The 19,542-nt window shown below is 45.3% G+C and overlaps 1 protein-coding gene and 1 pseudogene across 1 annotated transcript in view; one reads left to right on the top strand and one right to left on the bottom strand.

The window, feature by feature from the left end:
- The window catches only part of LOC119440421 (potassium/sodium hyperpolarization-activated cyclic nucleotide-gated channel 4-like), a 200,464-nt gene that overhangs the window by 144,657 nt on the left and 36,265 nt on the right, over window positions 1-19,542 (top strand). The window lies entirely within an intron of this gene.
- On the bottom strand, window positions 9,285-9,496 carry LOC119443234 (U2 spliceosomal RNA; annotated as a pseudogene).

The following is a 19,542-nucleotide window of genomic DNA, read 5'->3' as shown; positions in this document are numbered from 1 at the left end:
GCCACAGGCAATTTTTACGAATTTGTTGCTGCTAAAGAGAAAAAAGAAAAGCTGCTAGAAGACGTCGTGAACGACGTTGGTTGTTGCCGCTTGAGTAAAGGTGCTGTATCATCATCATCATCATGATCATCATCATCATCATCATCAGCCTATATTTAAGTCCACTGCAGGACGAAGGCCTCTCCCTGCGATCTCCAATTACCCCTGTCTTGCGCTAGCGCATTCCAACTTGCGCCTGCAAATTTCTTAACTTCATCATCCCACCTGGTTTTCTGCCGTTCTCGACTGCGCTTCCCTTCTCTTGGTATCCATTTTGTAACCCTAATGGTCCACCGGTTATCCTTCCTACGCATTACATGGCCTGCCCAGCTCCATTTCTTCCGCCTAATGTCAACTAGAATATCGGCTATCCCCGTTTGTTCTCTGATCCACACCGCTCTCTTCCTGTCTCTTAACGTTACTCCTAAGATTTTTCGTTCCATCGCTCTTTGTGCGGTCCTTAACTTGTTCTCGAGCTTCTTTGTTAACCTCCAAGTTTCTGCCCCATATGTTAGCACCGGTAGAATGCAATGATTGTACACTTTTCTTTTCAACGACAGTGGTAAGCTCCCAGTCAGGATTTGGCAATACCTGCCGTATGCACTCCAACCCAATTTTATTCTTCTGTAAATTTCTTTCTCATGATCAGGGTCCCCTGTGAGTAACTGACCTAGATAAACGTACTCCTTTACAGACTCTAGAGCCTGCCTGGCGATCCTGAATTCTTGTTCCCTTGCCAGGCTATTGAACATTATCTTTGTCTTCTGCATATCATCTTCAAACCAATTCTTACACTTTCTCGATTAAGGTCCTGAATCATTTGTTGTAATTCGTCTCCATTGTTGCTGAATAGGACAATGTCATCTGCAAACCGAAGGTTGCTTAGATATTCGCTGGTGCTGTGTAGGTCCTCTCAAAATTTGCTTTATCATTTAGTTACCTAATGCTTCGCTTTGAATGTTTGCTTTTACCCCTTTTGGTATGTTGTTGGGTGCACGTTTCAATCTATACAGGGTGCCCAATCCCCCTCGTAGGTACGAGCTATGTTTTGAGGCAACAACAAAGGTGCTGTTCGGTGCCAATGGACTTCTCTCGCCTTTCCTCTCGAGACAATGAAAGAAGAGAAAAGGCTCGCCCGTTACCAATACATTCATCTAACGCGTAAGTCAAGGAATCCTCAGCTTAATATATTTTTATCCATAGTGATACAGGATGGAGGCAAGGGGGTTACGAGATTTGTCCCAAAATTCTTGCAGCACGTCTAAAAAAATCATTTCAGAAACTTTCAGATCATAAGTGTGGTCACCTGAAAACACAATACACAGGTTCCACCTCTTCTTACATCGCTGGAAGCACACTTGGAAGTCCTCAGCAGCAACGTCCTTTCCCTTTGAATTGTCGCATCCTCGAAATTTCGCCCACGGAGCGCCAGTTTGCATTTGGGAAACAAGAAAAGTCGAAGGGGGCTAAATCCAGTGAGTAGGGAGGGTGGTCCAGCACACTGATGGAATCGCACGTGCCAGAAACGGACGATCTACGAATACAGAGTGCAAATGAACATTATCGTGGTGCAGCATCTAGTGCCTCTCTTTCGACAAATTTGGTCGCACGCGACGCACCAGTGATCTTTCAGACTCTTCAGGGCAATCCAAATAAAAACGCTCTGCATTGACAGTTTGACATTCAGGTACAAAATCGTGGTGCACAACTCTACAGCAGTGAAAAAATGTCACAGTTTCGCCCTAAGGGCGAAGCAGTGAATGCGATAGCAACACAGCAATGTCATACGAATTAAGGTGAGCGGCTTTGGTAGCAATATGAATTGTAGTAAACATGAGCTGATTAAGTAAGCAGGTGTGCTGCGCCGTAAGTAGACCGACATGAAGAGAGACTCGATGAATACGAGAAGGCGCGTGTGAAACGGTGGTGTTGATGAGAAGCTCTGCCCGTGGGCAGCGCGTGCGAAGGGACACACCTGTAGCGCTGCACTGCCGATCCGGGCAGCATTGCATGTGTAGCGTGCGTTGGAAAATGTGACCCGACTATTACTAACTGTAGTGTGAGCGCGCACAAACATGAATAGATCACACTGAATGACTGCAGACGACTGTCAAAACGCTGGCAGCAAGCGCATATACGCCGCAGCGGGCGAAGGTACGCATGGTCTATTGCTTCAACGGAAACTGAGCGGCGAATACACAGCGCATAAAGGTCAGAGCCGTGTGGAGATAAGAGACGGTGCGAGCGAGCGACGAGCGCGGTTGTTGGCAGAGTAGAAATGCGCCCCCCCCCCCCCCCCCCCGCTCCCTCCGGCGCTCGCTTCCCGCTTCCTTGCTTGCGCGTGGAGGATTGAGTGCGTTCGCTCTCCGTGACAGCGTGCGTCCCCGCACGCTTCCGCTCGGGCATACGGCGCGCGGCGAAGATTTTGTCTAAACGGAACCTCATGGCGACGGCGACGACGACGGCGACGACGACGGCAGAAATCCGGTGGAAGTGTCCATATAATTGCTATCGCAATAAAAAGACGATCATCACGGCTGATTGTTGCTTTGTTCTCCCGCGCTTTTTGGGGGGCCTTGGCTTATCTTTCTTTGCCCGCTCCTTGCTCTGCGACGTCAACTCGATGTCATATCCATAAATAAAAGTTTCGTGACCAGCCACTACCCTTTCTAAGAATACGTCGCTGTTGTCGTCTGAAGTTTTTAAAATAAATGCAACATTCTTTTTGTCGCAAGATATGTCCAGGAATCAGCAGTTTCGACATCATCTTTTACGCAAACGTTCTCAATTTTCAGTTTGTCAAAATCCGGTGAACAGACAACTTTTCCAAAACAAGTTTTTTCCGATGACATTCTAACAGTCATTCGGCAATCACTCAACACAAGAGAACGCACTCGATCGATGTTTTCATCTTCGCACGAGGTGCAAGGGCGTCCTGATCTTGCATCGTCATTGGTATCTTCATGACCCTCCCGAAAATGCTGGACTCACTTGAACACAGTTCTTTCCTTTGGGGCATCCTTTCCATAAGCCTTTTGCCACATTCGTTGAATTTCGCACCATTCCTGCACAATTTCACAAGAAATTTGATGGTGATCCTTTGTGTCGTCTGTTCTTCCAATTTCATTTCGACAAAGAAAAAAATGGGTTGCACAAAAAGGGCACGCAAAAAATCCTGCCTTGTCATAGAGCAGTCCGGCTCGTAATGGAGGCAGGGCTGGGCAAAGATACCTTGCAATTGTATGATGATACGATAACAAGATAATCGGGCAACAAGTATTTGAGATACAGATAAAACTACCACAATAATTGTATCCGATGCGATACTTTCCATTTGTATCTTAAAATACTTCGATACATTCACAAATTTCTTATTATAGATCTATTTAATGTAGCAGCAAACGCGTATGCACACAAATGTTTGATTGGAAATTTCTTAACTCCGAACAAACTTGTTTCATTTGAATGAAATATCTGTTAGTATCTCAAAATGTTTGTCTTTCTTGCTCACAGTATAATATTTTCATTCCGAAACAATTTATTGGGGTTGCTTTAACTGCTTAAAAAGCTCTTCATACGCGGCGCTATAGCTGTCAGCGGTTTTTGCTTGCCGCTTTTGTAATTGATGGAAGTCACTGCTCTGCTTGCCGACCAGCTAGCGAGTCGCCATCTAATTACAAGAACGTCACTAAGAAGCATCTGCACTATGGCGTAAATACCGATGTGGAGTTTTAGCTTATCCGTAAATGTATTACCGTTTACGCAATACCGGATCACCGGTCATGTGTACAGCAGCAACAACGCCGGTAGCGACATTTTGTGATGCATCGTGTATACAGAGAGCATACAAAGCTGCAATGACCTGATGTGTGAAAGCCACTAGACGCAAGGCAACCGCATTCTTGTAATCTTCAGACTTCGTAAGAAAGCATCACGCAAGAGAAACTTCGATAGCGACACTATAGCGGCATCAGAATTTACGCGAAAGATGCCGCACGTATTGGCGTACGCAGCACAGTACGGTGGCTACGAGAAAGTGTCATGGCACTGACGCAACTATAAAAAAAATCAAGAAAACAAAAGGTCGGCTGCGCGCAGACGTTCACGCGCTTGTTTTTATCGAAACGGCACGAGCGCCAACGCGTGACTCTGCTTCACCAACACGGACGCCTGCCCTCACGTACCTGCCCTCGCTGGAGGGTTCTGGGGGAAAGATAACATAATGTCGCTGCCTTTACTTTTATTCAGGTGGCTTAGTGGCAGCAGTATCAGCTTGAGAAGCTGATTTCAGCAAATGTTTATAGTTTTGCATGGTTATGTTGCGATAGCAGTATCTTGTATCTAAAGATACACGATAAATTCTTTCATGTATCGGAATACAGATACTGATACAGGTCTTGCTAGACGTATCATGATACAGATACAATATACCCAAAGAGCATCTAAAATAATATCTAAGATACTTGCGTCTTCGATACTGCCAAGCACTGACTGGAGGTCAACCAGGTCTTTTCGGGTGGAGAGGGCGGCGCCACTGCACCCCCTTGCACTTTTCTTCTTGACTCACCTCGTATAAGAGATAGCCCCAGGCATCCCCACTTTGCGGGTCTATGGATGGTTGTTCGCAGCAAAAAAAAGAGGAAAAAAAGAGCACAGCAGTGCATTGTAAATGTCACTTTGAGGATCACTTACCCTTATTTTATCATCATCATTATTATTTTTTCTTCATACACATACAGATAGGCCTTGTATAATGAACCTCATTCTTGTAAACGAAGGTGGGTAAAAAAATGTAATGGTGCCCCTGCTCTACAGGCATCCCACGTATTCTCGGTGGCCAACATCAAGTGTGTTGCACCAGGAGAAAGATCTTGAACAGTGAAACCGGAAAAAAGAAAAAAAAAGAAGCAAAGTGGCACGATTACTGCGAAGAACAATCATGAACTATAAATACCTAACTACGATTAATAATATAGAACGTCAAATCTTGAGGCAAACCCCGCGAGAGATCTCCACTTTGAGAAACCTTCACTGTCACTAGGTGAGGTTAGGCTTCATCGCAATGAGAACCAGTATGCAGCTTTGCATCCTACAGCGGACGCACGCTGTCCGCATCGTCATCCAATGTCATGCTGGACCAGGGTGTTGAACCGAACCGCAATTGAACTGAAAACCGCAGCTGAACCGTTTTCAGCTGAACCGGAACAGAACTGAACCGAACGAATATATTCTTCCGCCATCTTGGAAGCGAACACGAAGTGGAAGTTTTTGCAGGAACGGTTCCACACCTATTTGACTACAGGTCCAGCTTGGGGTCTGTGTTGCTGAAATTCTAAGAAAGCAGACGACGCCTTTTGCGCCAATGCGGAGCAGTTCGCGGTATGTTGATTTTGGAATAGTCGTGTGACTCGCCGCAGTGATCTCATTGGCTCACTGAACTGTACACATGGTCGACTCGCTGCGTCTTCGTGGAGGATACTGCTTCTGCTCAGGGTATCTTCTAATTTCAGGAACATTAGCGAACTGGTTGCGTTGTCCGGTGCGCGTGTCGCAGTTGGTACTGCATCTTCAGTGACTGCTGTTTCTTTTGCAGCACGGTTGTGACTTCGTGGAGATTTTCCACGGCAAAGCGCAGTCGGCGACAACCTAATGAAGTAAATTAAGAGCAAGAACAAACTTTGTTTTGCGTTGCTCGCGTGTTATTCGCGAATTCATGTAATTGTATAGGCTCTCTCAATGGCACTTAGATGGCGTTACCTTTCGTTCGTGAAGCAGTTTTGGCAAGCGATTCTGGAGGAAGCCAGGTTAGAATATGTATCGTAATGGAATTCCAGAAAAAGTTGTATTTGTCCGAGATCTCTACTCATGCCGCTAAAAAATGTGATAGCAAAAGACTGAGCACGAGAACAAGAATGGGACAAGAGAGACAACTCAGTACCTGATGAGCACATGTCCAGTTGTCGCCTTGTCCCGTCTTGTTTTCGCGCTCAGTTTTAGATCTAAACATGTATACACAACTAACCTTGCAGTCCGTTTTACTAAAAATGTCACACGATATGTTTACCGAGTTCTGCTCACTGTCCGCGCTACATACTTATAGTTTTTTTTCTTTTTTTTTATAAAGCGAAGCTGTTAGTACAACTATAGAAACGCTCGGAAACATTATATGCGTGTTTTCACGATGTCCCGAAATAACTACATCATTCACCCAGTTTATATTTAAAGAAAGTGGGTGGAGGGGGCTTAACGTTAGGGAGCTTAATGAAAATAGACCAATCTCTGTTTTCTACCTGTTTAGCAGCGTTATACGAAACGCTTACAAAGTATCTCCGCGGCCCTGTGAGAGCTAAAATATGGCAGCAATTATATATTCATAGAAAATAGGAGCCGTGTTTTGGACGACCACTACAAAAAGTTTGAACTGTGTATAGGTTATTTGCAGCCTTTGCAGTAAGTTATACTTAAACAAGCGTATACATACCGGAACTTTAGAAGCGTGTTTTATGAACCACGTAGGAAGTTTGCCCAATCTACTGAAAGAAGTCGACGTGCCACAAACATACCATTTCAAGGGAATGGGTGATGTGTGGGCAAAATATCAAGAGCGTCCGTTGATTACGGGTCAGGCACGTAGCCAGGGCTTTTTTTTTCGTGTGTGTGTGTGTGTGTGTGTGTGTGTGTGTGTGTGTGTGTGTGTGTGTGTGTGTGTGTGTGTGTGTGTGTGTGTGTGTGTGTGTGTGTGTGTGTGTGTGTGTGTGTGTGTGTGTGTGTGTGTGTGTGTGTGTGTGTGTGTGTGTGTGTGTGTGTGTGTGTGTGTGTGTGTGTGTGTGTGTGTGTGTGTGTGTGTGTGTGTGTGTGTGTGTGTGTGTGTGTGTGTGTGTGTGTGTGTGTGTGTGTGTGTGTGTGTGTGTGTGTGTGTGTGTGTGTGTGTGTGTGTGTGTGTGTGTGTGTGTGTGTGTGTGTGTGTGTGTGTGTGTGTGTGTGTGTGTGTGTGTGTGTGTGTGTGTGTGTGTTTATCTTGAGCGATGCTACAAGGTAAACAAATCTAACACATACGACCAAACTTTGAAAATATGCAAATGCTACGTAGCTGGGCAGTACCAAAGTAATGTTGCTTGCTGTCGCTTGGAGATATTTTTGCATTCCACCTAATTACACAATTAGTATTATTTAATTAATTAATTAGCTTCTCACTTATTAAAATTAAATGAAGAGCGTAAATGAGAAAATTATAGAGCAACATGGCAACCTCCCAATACAGCATTCTGTTGCTCAATACATGCTACATGAAAGTGTTTTGCCGAGCGTGAAAGAAGCCCGCGAATACACGCAAAGTGCTTTGTGCGGCCAGTCGCATGACAATTTTGCGTGTATTCGAGGGATTCTTTACGCTTGGAAAAACACTTTTATGTAGCACGTATTGAGCAACAGAATGCTGTATGGGGAGGTTGTCATGTTGCTCTACAATTGAGAAGTTGATTAACTGATTAAGACTAATTATCTAATTAAACGGAATGCAAAAAATAATCTGAGTATCTATAAGCGACGGAAAACATCATTACCTTGGTTCGGTCCAGCGTAGCATTTGCATATTTTTAAGGCTTGGTTCAAGAAACATCCTGTACAGTCATATTGTAAGAAGCCAACAATGACACCAAGGACAGCATAGAGGAAATTATCTGCAGTTCTTAATTGAAATATAGAAATGATAACTAAACCGAAATGAAAGTGGATGAAAATACAACTGGCCGCAGGCGAGCCGCGCTTCACTGTGCTACGTGCGTAATCAGGTAATTTCGACAAATAATTTGAGACCAATCATTTCGGTTTGCATGGCCGGTTTGAAATGTCGGAACACGGAAGTAGGATTTTATGACGAGTTCCTTCAACTTTCCAATATAAACATGTGCCGTAAAGTTTGCAACTAATAGGTTAATTATTGCTTTAATTTAATTAGTGAATTGATTGCTTTGGTTTTTCTTGCAAATGATGGCCTGCCTATAGGCACGTATTTAATCTGTGGTGACGTCATACGAGTAACTTTTGTGGGCTTTAAGAAGTGTTCAGAATAAAAGAAAGAAGGCACACACTACGTACAAACTAACAGTGCATGGCGCCTCATTTATTGCGATTTTAAAAAAGTTAATGCCCGTGCAAAAGAAAATGGTTCGTAACCCAAACAGAACTTGCGTCTCCAAATGTAGCGCACGTTTTTGCGGAAACGGGAGGCACGCAACTGCACTTTTTTTTCTTCGAACCTGTCTGAACCCAAATTAACCGGCTAACAAAGTTCTGAACCGGTTCGAACTGTTATAATTTCCGTCCCGGATCTGAACCTGAACCACACCGGGAAACTTGAACCCGAACCCGAACCAAGCTGAAAAAAAAAAAGAAAATACACGAGCCATTCCACTTTGTGCAGGTGGATGACCAGCGAAGCTGTTTAGCGCACGACACAGATGTTAAAAAGAATTTTGAACAAAGGTACGAACATATTTATTGTCCCGATCGGTGGTCATCGTGACGATAAGTACGCATACACATTCGCGTACCACCTCTGTTATTAAATCTGTCCGTCAAGTAATACAATGAATGGCTCATACCCCCATTAAGCAATGGCTTATAACCCCGTAAACGCGGCTTCCCCATTACGACGACAGAAGAGAAGTGAAATTCTACGCTGGAACGATGAGCGGCAACGGAGCCAGCTGTGGAAGAAGACGACGACGTTCGAGCCAGTGCTGATGATGATAGTTTTCTGTACACAGGCGATTTCGCCAAGCCTAATACGATTTCGCCTAGACATATGTAGCTTCGCTTTAAAAAAAAAAATTCGCCTCCATTCCGCCCTGTTAAAGTGGATGTACATTGAAGCTGTTGCCGACGTTAGACAAGCACAACCGACGTTAAACAAGTATACCACCATCCGAACTGCACGTTAGACAAGCACCACCACTACAAGCGACTTTAGACAACCACAAACTGCTGATATTTGGACAGTGTTTGCCATAATGTCGATTACGATCGCAGCACCTGGCGTGCGACAGATGCAACGGGCAGAGCGCCGGCGCATCGAGGGCAGATGCACTGTGCGCACAGGTACTACATCACGCGCGCACGCACGTGTGCGCAAATGCAGAACACAACCTCGTTCTTCTAGGCCCTCCGCCAATCGCAAGTGCCTTATTGAACTAATTGACTTTTTCCAAAGTAAACTGCGTCATAAATTCGTAAAGTACAAGCTCCAGACATGGAATGGAACTCGGATGGAATGGAATTCCATTCCATCCCATGGAGGGAATTCGAATATGCGAGAAAAGCCCTTTTCCAGCTGCCATTTGAGGTATTTCTGAGTGGCCACGGCCGCTAGGTGGAGGTACTGCTCTTAGATGAGGATACTGCACTCTAGATGTGGAAGATACTACATTTGATCTTAGCCAAAAGGCCGAGAAGCGATAGGAAGATGGAGTAAGTAATCTTTTAAAAGATATCTGTAAAAGTAACAAGGTGCTTATAAAATGGGAAAACAAGGTATCTGGGCCTATAGAGATACAGCAGGGGCTTAGGCAGGGGTGCCCACTGTCACCTCTGTTGTTCATGCTGTATTTACAAGGATTAGAGAAATAAATAGAGAGGAGAGGACTTGGCTTCAACCTTTCCTTTTTCAAGCAAGAAGAATGGATTAAACAGTCATTACCAGGACTGATGTACGCGGATGACATTATACTTATGGCTGACAGCAAGGAAGACTTGCAGAGATTAATGGACATCTGTGGTAAAGAGGGAGATAGCTTAGGTTTGAAGTTTAGTAAAGAAAAATCGACAGTCATGATTTTTAATGATAATCAGGGCAGCGAGCATATGAAACAGGAGGTTACGCTGGAGGTGGTGGACAAGTACAAATATCTTGGAGTGTGGATAAACAATGGGGCTGAGTACCTAACGGAACATGAAAAATATGTGACGGTTAAAGGTAGCAGAAATGCAGCTGTGATGAAAAATAAGGCACCGTGGAATTACAATAGGTCCGAAGTGGTGAGAGGGATTTGGAAAGGGGTGATGGTCCCTAGTTTGACTTTCGGCAATGCGGTCCTGTGCATGAGATCAGAGGTTCGAGCAAGGTTGGAAGTTAAGCAGCGAGGGGCAGGTGGACTGGCTCTGGGAGCACACGGAAATGCACCAAAACAGGGGGTACAGGGTGACATGGGACAGACGTCATTCGAGGGCAGGGAAGCCAGCAGCAAGATAGAATTTGAGGAGCGATTGAGAGAAATGGCAGAAAAGCGATGGGCAAGGAGAGTTTTCAGTTATTTGTACATGAGGAATGTTGACACAAAATGGAGGAAGCGGACCAGAAAATTGTCAATCAAATATTGGGACTGCAGGAGGGGTGTAAACCAGGAAACAGCGGTTAGAAAAAGGTTAAAGAAACAGAGAGGGGTCTGTAGAAAACAGGGATGCAGACGAAATCAGCACTGGGAACATACAGAACTTTCAAGCACAAAATTGCGAAAGAAAATATCTATGATAATTCTAGGGGAAGCTCTTTGTTGTTTGAAGCCAGGACGAGAGTATTGCGGACTAAGATGTACCGAGTCAAGTACCAAGGTATAGACACGTTGTGCGGTGCATGTGGAGAAGAAGAGGAAACGGCTGAAGACCTCATACTTTTCTGTAAAAGGCTTAACCCTACAGTGCAAAGCAACGTACGGCGGGGCTGATTTTTTCAAAGCATTGGGGTTTAGGGACAGTGAAGGCAAAATAGACTTTAAGCGGGTAGAAATAACCAAACAAAGGTTATCTGATTGGTGGCTAAAATCAAGGCAGGGGTGAAATTTCACCCACCACAAAGTACAAAATATGTTAATAGTCATGGCTAGGTGGCGTGTGCCACCACCCGATTTAAAGGGTTCAGCCTCATCCATCCATCCATCCATCCAAGCACGAGTCGACGAAAAATCCCTACCAACTAGAGGCAAACAGCTTCGCTGTAAAAATCCCGAACAACTAGAGCCGACGAGCATCGGTGTAAAAAAAAAAAGAAAAAAAAGAAACGATGTGCTATTTCATTAACAGGTCTGCAGGTGTGCTTTAGAAAAACCTATGACGCGACATCATACGTACAGGTTTTATGCCCCAACTAGCTCCACCAGGCTTGGTGATTATTTGTGGCCGCCTCGTTTAAAAGGGGATATGCCAACAGAACTCATCGCAGTCATCCACCACCACGCAATGGACATCGCTCGCCGGCGGTGACCGACGCCAAGACGCGCGTGCCACGTGAAGGTGAGAAGCAGAGGAAGAAGAAAGCAGACCCGCCTCTCTGCAAGGCGTTGTGCTTCGCGGCTAACCACGACGCCAACAACCGCGTCATTTGCTTCGGTTGACCGCCCGATCCAGTCATGGACGAGGAACAACAAGCCACCACGAAGACCTCCAAGATGAGCCGCACCTCGGTCGTGCGGCGGCGGCTTTCGACGGCGACCGCGCCGACGCTATGCGACATGGCTCCGTTGCTGAGCCAGACACTGGACCTGGCGCGGCCGCGCGTCAAGGAGTTCCTCAAGCACGGCCTCGACGCACCCATTGCCACGCACGGGGCTGCACGAGGAGGAACGACGAATACGACGGCGACCTCCAACATCACGTTCGGCTCTCTCCAAGGCACTGGAGCTGAGGTACACCTATAGATGTGTGGCCGGCAGCCGGCAATGTATATTACATATCCCGGCCGTTGGTTTGCCGCCAAAGACATCGCTAAAGGACAGCTTATACTGTTACTGTTCGACTTCGTGACGAAGTGAAGTCGCGCCGCACTCCGATAGCGGGCAAGCTTTCACAGTTTTCTTTCTTTTTTCTTACCGTTGATAGGACAGCATCACCGGCAAAAAAATATAAAAAATATATATATATACTATATATAATACGGCGAAAAGAGAAGGCTGGCCTCTGCAGCGCCAAGAGCGTCGACAGAGAATAGTAAGTTCGTGATCATTCGGCAGGCGCTCCAGCAATCCTGATGCTGTAAATGTTATTAGTGAAGGCGACCACTGAATCGCAAGAAGTACTTGCGAACGAAAATATTTGTGAATATGGCCACAGCTTATCAACATCCTCCTAAACAGTTGTATACCTTCACAATAGCTTCCCATAAAGCCCAAGTATGAAGGTTTTGCAAGAAACACGCGAATATTTTCAGTGCAAAGCTCTAATTAGAGGCTTTTGAAAATTGACAACTGCTGTTTTTGTATACAATATTGCCACTGATCAGCATCTATACGTGCTATTGTGCGTAAGCTTGCTTATCAATACGTTGCGCTTGAGTAAAGCTGACAGACTGCTTGCTTTTACCGACTTTTTGCTCGTACATATATCGTTGAAGTACTTCTAAAGCACTTGAGCGGATGGCGCGAGTTCTCTTGCTTAGTTGGCGAGGATTATGAACTAGTCTGCCAGTACTTCTTGTCAGCGTTCAAGTCTGATGATAAGCATGCGATTCCGCCCTGCAAAATGATGTTTGACTGCACGAAGGGGACAGCGCGAGTTTTTATATAGAGCGCCAATAAGATTTCAGTGATTCCGTATACGAATCGCCGTAATGGGAGCGAGGTGATTCATTCTGTATCCCCCGATTAACTATAGTGGTGGTCGCAGTTAACCCGCGAGCAGGAACAGTAGGCACGGGCCTGCAGTTCGGTGCATTTTAGTGGAATAGCTCTGAACAGACCGCGCCGCGAGTCATCAGGGGACGAGTGGGCGTCGTCGCTTTGGTTCCGTCGACCTCGTCAGCCCTGCGTTGGTGTGTCTCCAATATAGCTATTAGTTGTTTAAGTAATTAGTTTATTCAGTAGAGTTTATATCATCAAGCGTCGGTTACGGAAGTGCCGCCATTCGGTCACGGTTGTGACGTTTACGCGCCAGAATGTTCGCAGAGACTCTTCGTCGATCAGAGGCTTTTACACGCACTCGTCGGGCTTCGGCGCCGTGCGCCGCCCTCGCAGGACGACGAAATTGCGATCGAGAAACGCGCGCAGCTGAAGCGGCAACTGGAGCTGTTCCTGCTTCCCGAGCATCCGCTTCTGTCTTCGGCGTTGCTTCGGCAGCCAGCCATCGACAAGAACGAGCGGCACCCCTGGATGATGCATCCCTACGGAAAATTCAGGTGTGCCCAGCGGCTGTCGCATCGGGTTGGTGCCCCTGGTTGGGAGAGTATACGGGACAGTAGCCTGCGTTGATCAATTTGTTCGGGACGTCGGAAGGGCCTGCACGCTTTGAGCCGTGACGTCACGCGAGAAAGGTCGAGGGCCTATCAAAAACCATGCAGTGCAAAAAAAAAAAAATCAAGATTCAAGATTCAAGATTCATTTTATTTCTCCAAGAGCTAAACTTAGCACCTTATAATGTGCCTACTAACATCTTCAAGTTTTTCCCCTTTTAAAAGTTCATTGCCCAACGGAAAAGTTTACCGGTTGTCATCCGTGGATCGCAACTGAGTTTTTTTAGACCCGTTGAGCAATTCAACTATCAGTAGGAATGGTGTCTCCTGGAATTATATTATTGTGCCTGTTTCTGTTGCTTTTTGTATTTTCTATACTTCTAATGCAACTCCTGCCATGACCATTTGCATTATGTAAAAAAAAACAAGAAAAATCAATAATAACGTAAAAACGTTGCCCTCATCAGCCATTGAAATGTATCACGAATGACATCATGGGTTAAGGTGCGCCGACCGCTACCTAACTGCAAGTTGTCTGGAATCGAGTGACACTACCAAGCCTTCGCCCGAGTAACACACGGAGTGGAGAGCATCGCCTGTAAGACTCGCAGGCTACGTTTTTCAGCCAACCGTCTTGTGACCGGGAACCTCGTGGTCTGCATTAACTTGCGGCGTGAGCTTGTGCATGCGAACAGTTCATCTTGAAAGAGAAAGTCGGGCGTCTCACAAGGCATTACTTTCCTGGTAAAATGACGAGTTAGATAAGAAAAAAAATATATGAGAAGCACGCACAAATAAAAAGGAAGACGACATAACAGGGGCCATATTAGCAAGACTGACTACAGATTGCGAGGGTTGCAATGTGGGCTCGTTGGTAACGCATCTTGAAGGGTGTATCTTCATGCATCTGTCTTTTAATCGCGCTACCGTAAACTCTTCAAGATACAGGTTGCGATTTGCTGAAAAAAAAAAAACATACACAAATGTATATGTAGAGCCTCGTTGACACGTTCCTGTCTGTTTTGTTTACCCATCTCTTGCGCTCTGAAGAACCGGTATACCATTTTAGTTTCCATGTTGGTCATGTGCATTATCTTCCCGTCTGTTTCATTTTAAGCGATGCTTTATAGGCTCACAAGTTTCGGCGGTGACGGTGGTGGTGTCACGCTAGAGAGTGGGCCGATCCTGGTGATTGTGCAGAAAGGGTCCGAGCTCAATGGCACATACCAGGGACAAAAGAAAACAAAGAGAGAAGGGAAGAGAGCACGAAAGAGAGAAACAAAGAGAGGAAGAGAAAGAAGGAAAGAGATAGAGAGAGAGAGAGAAAAAAAAAGTAAATCACCAGCCCTTCCCCTGTCGAGAAAATGGCGGTAAGCGAAGGTTGTCGTGTGTGTACTTGACATACTACTTTCCCTTCTCTTTCCTACTACTTTTCGTTCCCTTTCGTGGTACTTTTCATTCCCTTTTCTTCTACTTTTCTTTCCCTTTCGTGCAACGTTTGCTTCCGTTGCGTTGTACGTTTCTTTCCCTCGATGCATACATTTATAAACGTTTATGTTTTATTACCATGACATGTCGTGAACTTTACGTTACCCTGACGATGGTCAGATACACACACGACTATAGCTTCGCTTACCCCCATTTTCTCGACAGGGGAAGGGCTGGTGATTTCTTTTTTCTTCCCGGTTGTTACGTGCAACAAAGTAGCAGCTTGGCCCGAAAGGCGAAGCATTCATTGGTAGCGATAGCAAAGCATCAGACAATTACACGAAGTAAGGTACGTAGGTTTATAAGCCGTGCAAATTGCAGTAAACATTATCTCACTAACTGAACAGGCATAGTGTCATGCGCGCACAGACAAACGTGGGAAAATCTCTCTCGCTGACAACGAGGTCACTCGCTACCACAACGCTGACGTGATCTGAGGGAACTTTCAGTAGCTCGTTGGCTTCCCTATCATCATCATCATCATCATCATCATCATCATCATCATCATCATCATCATCATCATCATCATCATCATCATCATCATCACCGGCCTATATTTTATGTCCACTGCAGGATGAGGCCTTTCCCTGCGATCTCCAATTACCCCTGTCTTGCGCTTGCTGATTCCAACTTGCGCCTGCAAATTTCCTAACTTCATCACCTCACTTAGTTTTCTGCCATCCTCGATTGCGCTTCCCTTCTCTTGGTATTCATTCTGTAACTTTAATGGTCCACCGGTTATTCATCCTACGCATTACGTGGCCGGCCCAGCTCCATTTCTTCCTCTTAATGTCAACTAGAATATCCACTATCCCCGCTTGCTCTCTAATCCACACCGCTCTCTTCCTATCTCTTAACGTTAGGCCTAACATTTTTCGTTCCATTGCTCTTTGTGCGGTCCTTAACTTGTTCTCAAGCTTCTTTGTTAACCGCTATATATGTTTCTGCCCGATATGTTAGCGTCGGTACAATGCAATGATTGTACACTCTTCTTTTCAACGACAGCGGTAAGCTCCCAGTCAGGATTTGGCAATGCCTGCCGTATGCACTCCAACCCAATTTTATTCTTCTGTAAATTTCTTTCTCATAATCAAGGTCCACTGGGAGTAATTGACCTAGATAAACGTACTCCTTTACAGACTCTAGAGGCTGACTGGCGATCCTGAATTCTTGTTCCCTTGCCAGTCTATTGAACATTTTGTTTGTCTTGCATATTAACCTTCAACCCCACTCTTACACTTTCTCGGTTAAGGTACTCCATCATTTGCTGTAATTCGTCCCCGTTGTTGCTGAATAGGACAATGTCATCTGCAAACCAAGGTTGCTGAGATATTCGCCGTTGATCCTCACTCCTAAGCCTCCCCAGTCTAAGAGCTTGAATACTTCTAAGCATGCAGTGAATAGCATTCGAGAGATTGTGTCTCCTTGCCTGACCCCTTTTTTGATAGGTAACTTTCTACTTTTCTTGTGGAGAACCAAGGTTGCTGTGCCATCCTTGTAGATATTTGCCAAGATATTCACGTATGCCTCCTGTACTCCTTGATTACCCAATGCCTCTATGACTGTTGGTATCTCTACTGAATCAAATGCCTTTTCATAATCTATGAAAGTCATACAGATAGGTTGATTGTACTCCGCGGATTTCTCGGTTACCTGATTGATGACATGTACATGATACATCGTAGAATGTTCCTTCCTGAAGCCAGCCTGTTCTCCTGGTTGACCGAAGTCAAGTGTTGCCTTGATTCTACTGGAAATTATCTTGGTGAATATTTTATACAATACTGAAAGCAAGCTAATGGGCCTAAAATTCTTTAATTCTTTACCGTCTCCCTTCTTATGGATGAGTATAATGTTGGCGTTCTTCCGGCTTTCTGGTACACTTGAAGTCGTGAGGCATTGCGTATAAAGGGCCGCAAGCTTTTCAAGCATGATATCTCCTCCATCTTTGATCAAATCGACTGTGGTGGTGGCGTGGAGCAGAGGTAGAACACCCGGCCTCCAATCTGAAGGTCTTAAGTTTGAATCCTTCTCCAGTCCACTAAATTTTCAGGCATGGAGTGGCGCCTGACATCGGCAAAAATATCGCTGAGAGCTAGTGGGGCTATACTATTCCAGGTGCAACCAAATTAAGAAGGCCCACTAAGCTTCAACAAAGTCACTCCCTCACCAGAACAGGAATCGGCCTCCCTGGTGCAGTATTCGGCCACTATCTCCCTCATGACTCCTACTATTAACCCATGATCCTCAGTCCCCAGCGGCTGCGGAGCACCTGACCAAGGCGGCGGTCAGACCTGCGACGCGGCAGAGGGTGCTAAGAATCTCTGGGTCCAGACAGGCCGCCACTGGAAACTGAACCTGGCAACGTTCAACACGGGCACCCTATCGAGTGAGACTAGCTATCAGAGCTATTTGAGGAATTATCTGCCATTGCCTTGGATATTATTGGCCTTAGTGAGGTTAGGAGAACTGGTGAGGCTTATACAGTGCTGACTAACGGCCACGTCCTTTGCTACAGAGGTCTTCCAGATAAGAGAGAATTTGGGATATGATTTCTAGTCCATAAGGACATAGCGGGCAACATTGATGAATTATACTGCATTATTGAGAGGGTAGCAGTCGTCGTAATAAAGCTGAATAGGAGGTACAAAATGAAGGTAGTACAAGCCTACACCCCAACCTCTAGTCACGATGATGAAGAAATAGAACAGTTTTATGAAGATGTTGAATTAACAATGAGAAAGGTGCAAACTCAGTATAGTGTAGCCATGGGAGACTTCAATGGAAAAGTGGGGAAAAAGCAGGCTGGTGAGCAAGCACTTGGCAACTACGGTATCGATTCTAGGAACACTAGAGGAGAGATGTTGGTAGAATTCGTGAAAAGGAATAGGTTCCGAATAATGAATACCTTCTTCAGGAAGCGCATGAACAGGAAGTGGACCTGGAAGAGGCCTAATGGAGAAACAAGAAATGAAATAGATCTCATACTCTCTGCTGATCGCAGCATACTGCAGGATGTAGAAGTGTTAGGTCGGGTGAAGTGCAGTAACCATAGGTTAGTGAGGTGTAGGATTTCTCTCAGTTTGAAGAGAGAAAGAGTAAAACTAGTCAAGAAGAAACAGGCCAACCGAGACGCAGTAAGGGTAAAAGCAGACCAATTCAGGCTGGTGCTCGCAAACAAATATGCAGCTTTAGAAGAGAAACATGTAGATAACATGGAGGTAATGAACGAAACCGTAACTAGGCTGATCTCAGAAGCAGCACTTGAAGTGGGTGGTAAGGCATCAAGGCAACCAGTAGGTAAGCTCTCCCAAGTAACAAAGGACCTAATAAAGAAACGACAAAACATGCAAACTCGGGAGACCAGATAGAATTCGCTTCCTATACACTAAACTTAAAATAAGGTATATTTATCATGAAGGTAGTTTTTGTATGTTGATTAGTGCAGTCGAAAGCGTTGAGGGATGTTAGGTTTTCCCGGATCATACGTTTCGCCTTCGTGTTCCCCTAAAACGCAATAACGGGGTTCTATATGTGAATAAAACGTACGGAAACCGCACAGACGCACGCAGGACAGAGCCAGCGGTGCATCCTGCGGTGGTGCGAGGACAAGGGCTTAACATTCACGCCAGGCTATATGGCGCATGTGCTCGACAAACTTGATGTGCTCTTATGTGCCGCCTTTCTTTTTGCACGGTTTTCGTAGCTCTGCACAAGGTCGCGGTATCGAATCCCTGCCATGGCGGCCGCTTTCGATGGGGGCGAAATGCAGGAAACATCCGTATACTTTGATTTAGGTGCACGCTCAAGAAACCCAGGTGGTCCAAATTAATCCGTAGTCCCACAATACGGCGTGCCTCATAATCAGATGGTGGGTTTGGCACGAAAAACCCCATAATTAAATCTTTTATCTCTTCACGAGGAAAGCATAGTTGCCAGTTAGCACTGCTCAAGTGATACTTTCCCGCGTCCATTGTTTCTCGTTCTGTTTTTTTTTTTCAATATCGCCCGCAGAGTGGCGAGCATGCGTACGTACAGGGTCAACCACATCTAAGGTGAACACCTCATTAGTATTCAAGCCGGTAAAACTACAGCGTTTATTCTGCTTCACGAGTGAAATGTTCGCTATACGATGTGTAATCATGGTGTCGATAAACACAATAATGGTTTTTCGAATTATGTACTGAACATCAGCTTCTATGATGCCTTTAATACTAATAAGATGTTCACCTTAAATGTGGGCAACCCTGTACAAATGGAACAAAGCGTCAATTCACTGATCTAGACACAGACCGCACGCTTTGGTCTGCGCTGTGCGCCTATGAATTCAGCCCCGCAGAGAAACGCTAAATGCTACAACGGTTGTCGGACAAGCTGAGATTGGACAAGATGCAACTAAAGATTCGATGCTATGATCCCGGTGGTTCTCAAACGTCTAGCCGTCAAAGGAGCCGTGACCCAGCCAGAAGCTTCTGACCCCACTTAGCAGTTGTCTTAACATTTTCAGACGGGGTGTCTGAAAATAGAGGCGCAAATTAATTTTGAATGTTCCGACCAATGACAAGATAAAAATATTGGACATAGCGCTGAATGTAAACGTAACACTGCGCCAATCAAAAAACAATGTCATAAGTCACTTTTGTAAGGACAGTAATGCAGACAGTGGTATTTTAAGAGGTGCACTAGCTACCAGGTTTGACGAGTTTGAGAAGTTGCACTGCATCACTATTGTAATTGTGTGTTTTTTATCGCATCAGAGAGCACCTAATTCAACAATAACCAGCGCATTTGTAACAAAT

Source organism: Dermacentor silvarum, chromosome 2 (genome assembly GCF_013339745.2).
Source record: "Dermacentor silvarum isolate Dsil-2018 chromosome 2, BIME_Dsil_1.4, whole genome shotgun sequence".
Classification (NCBI taxonomy): domain Eukaryota; kingdom Metazoa; phylum Arthropoda; class Arachnida; order Ixodida; family Ixodidae; genus Dermacentor; species Dermacentor silvarum.
Note: the sequence above shows the minus strand (reverse complement) of the source record. Positions and strands in the feature narration are given on the sequence as shown.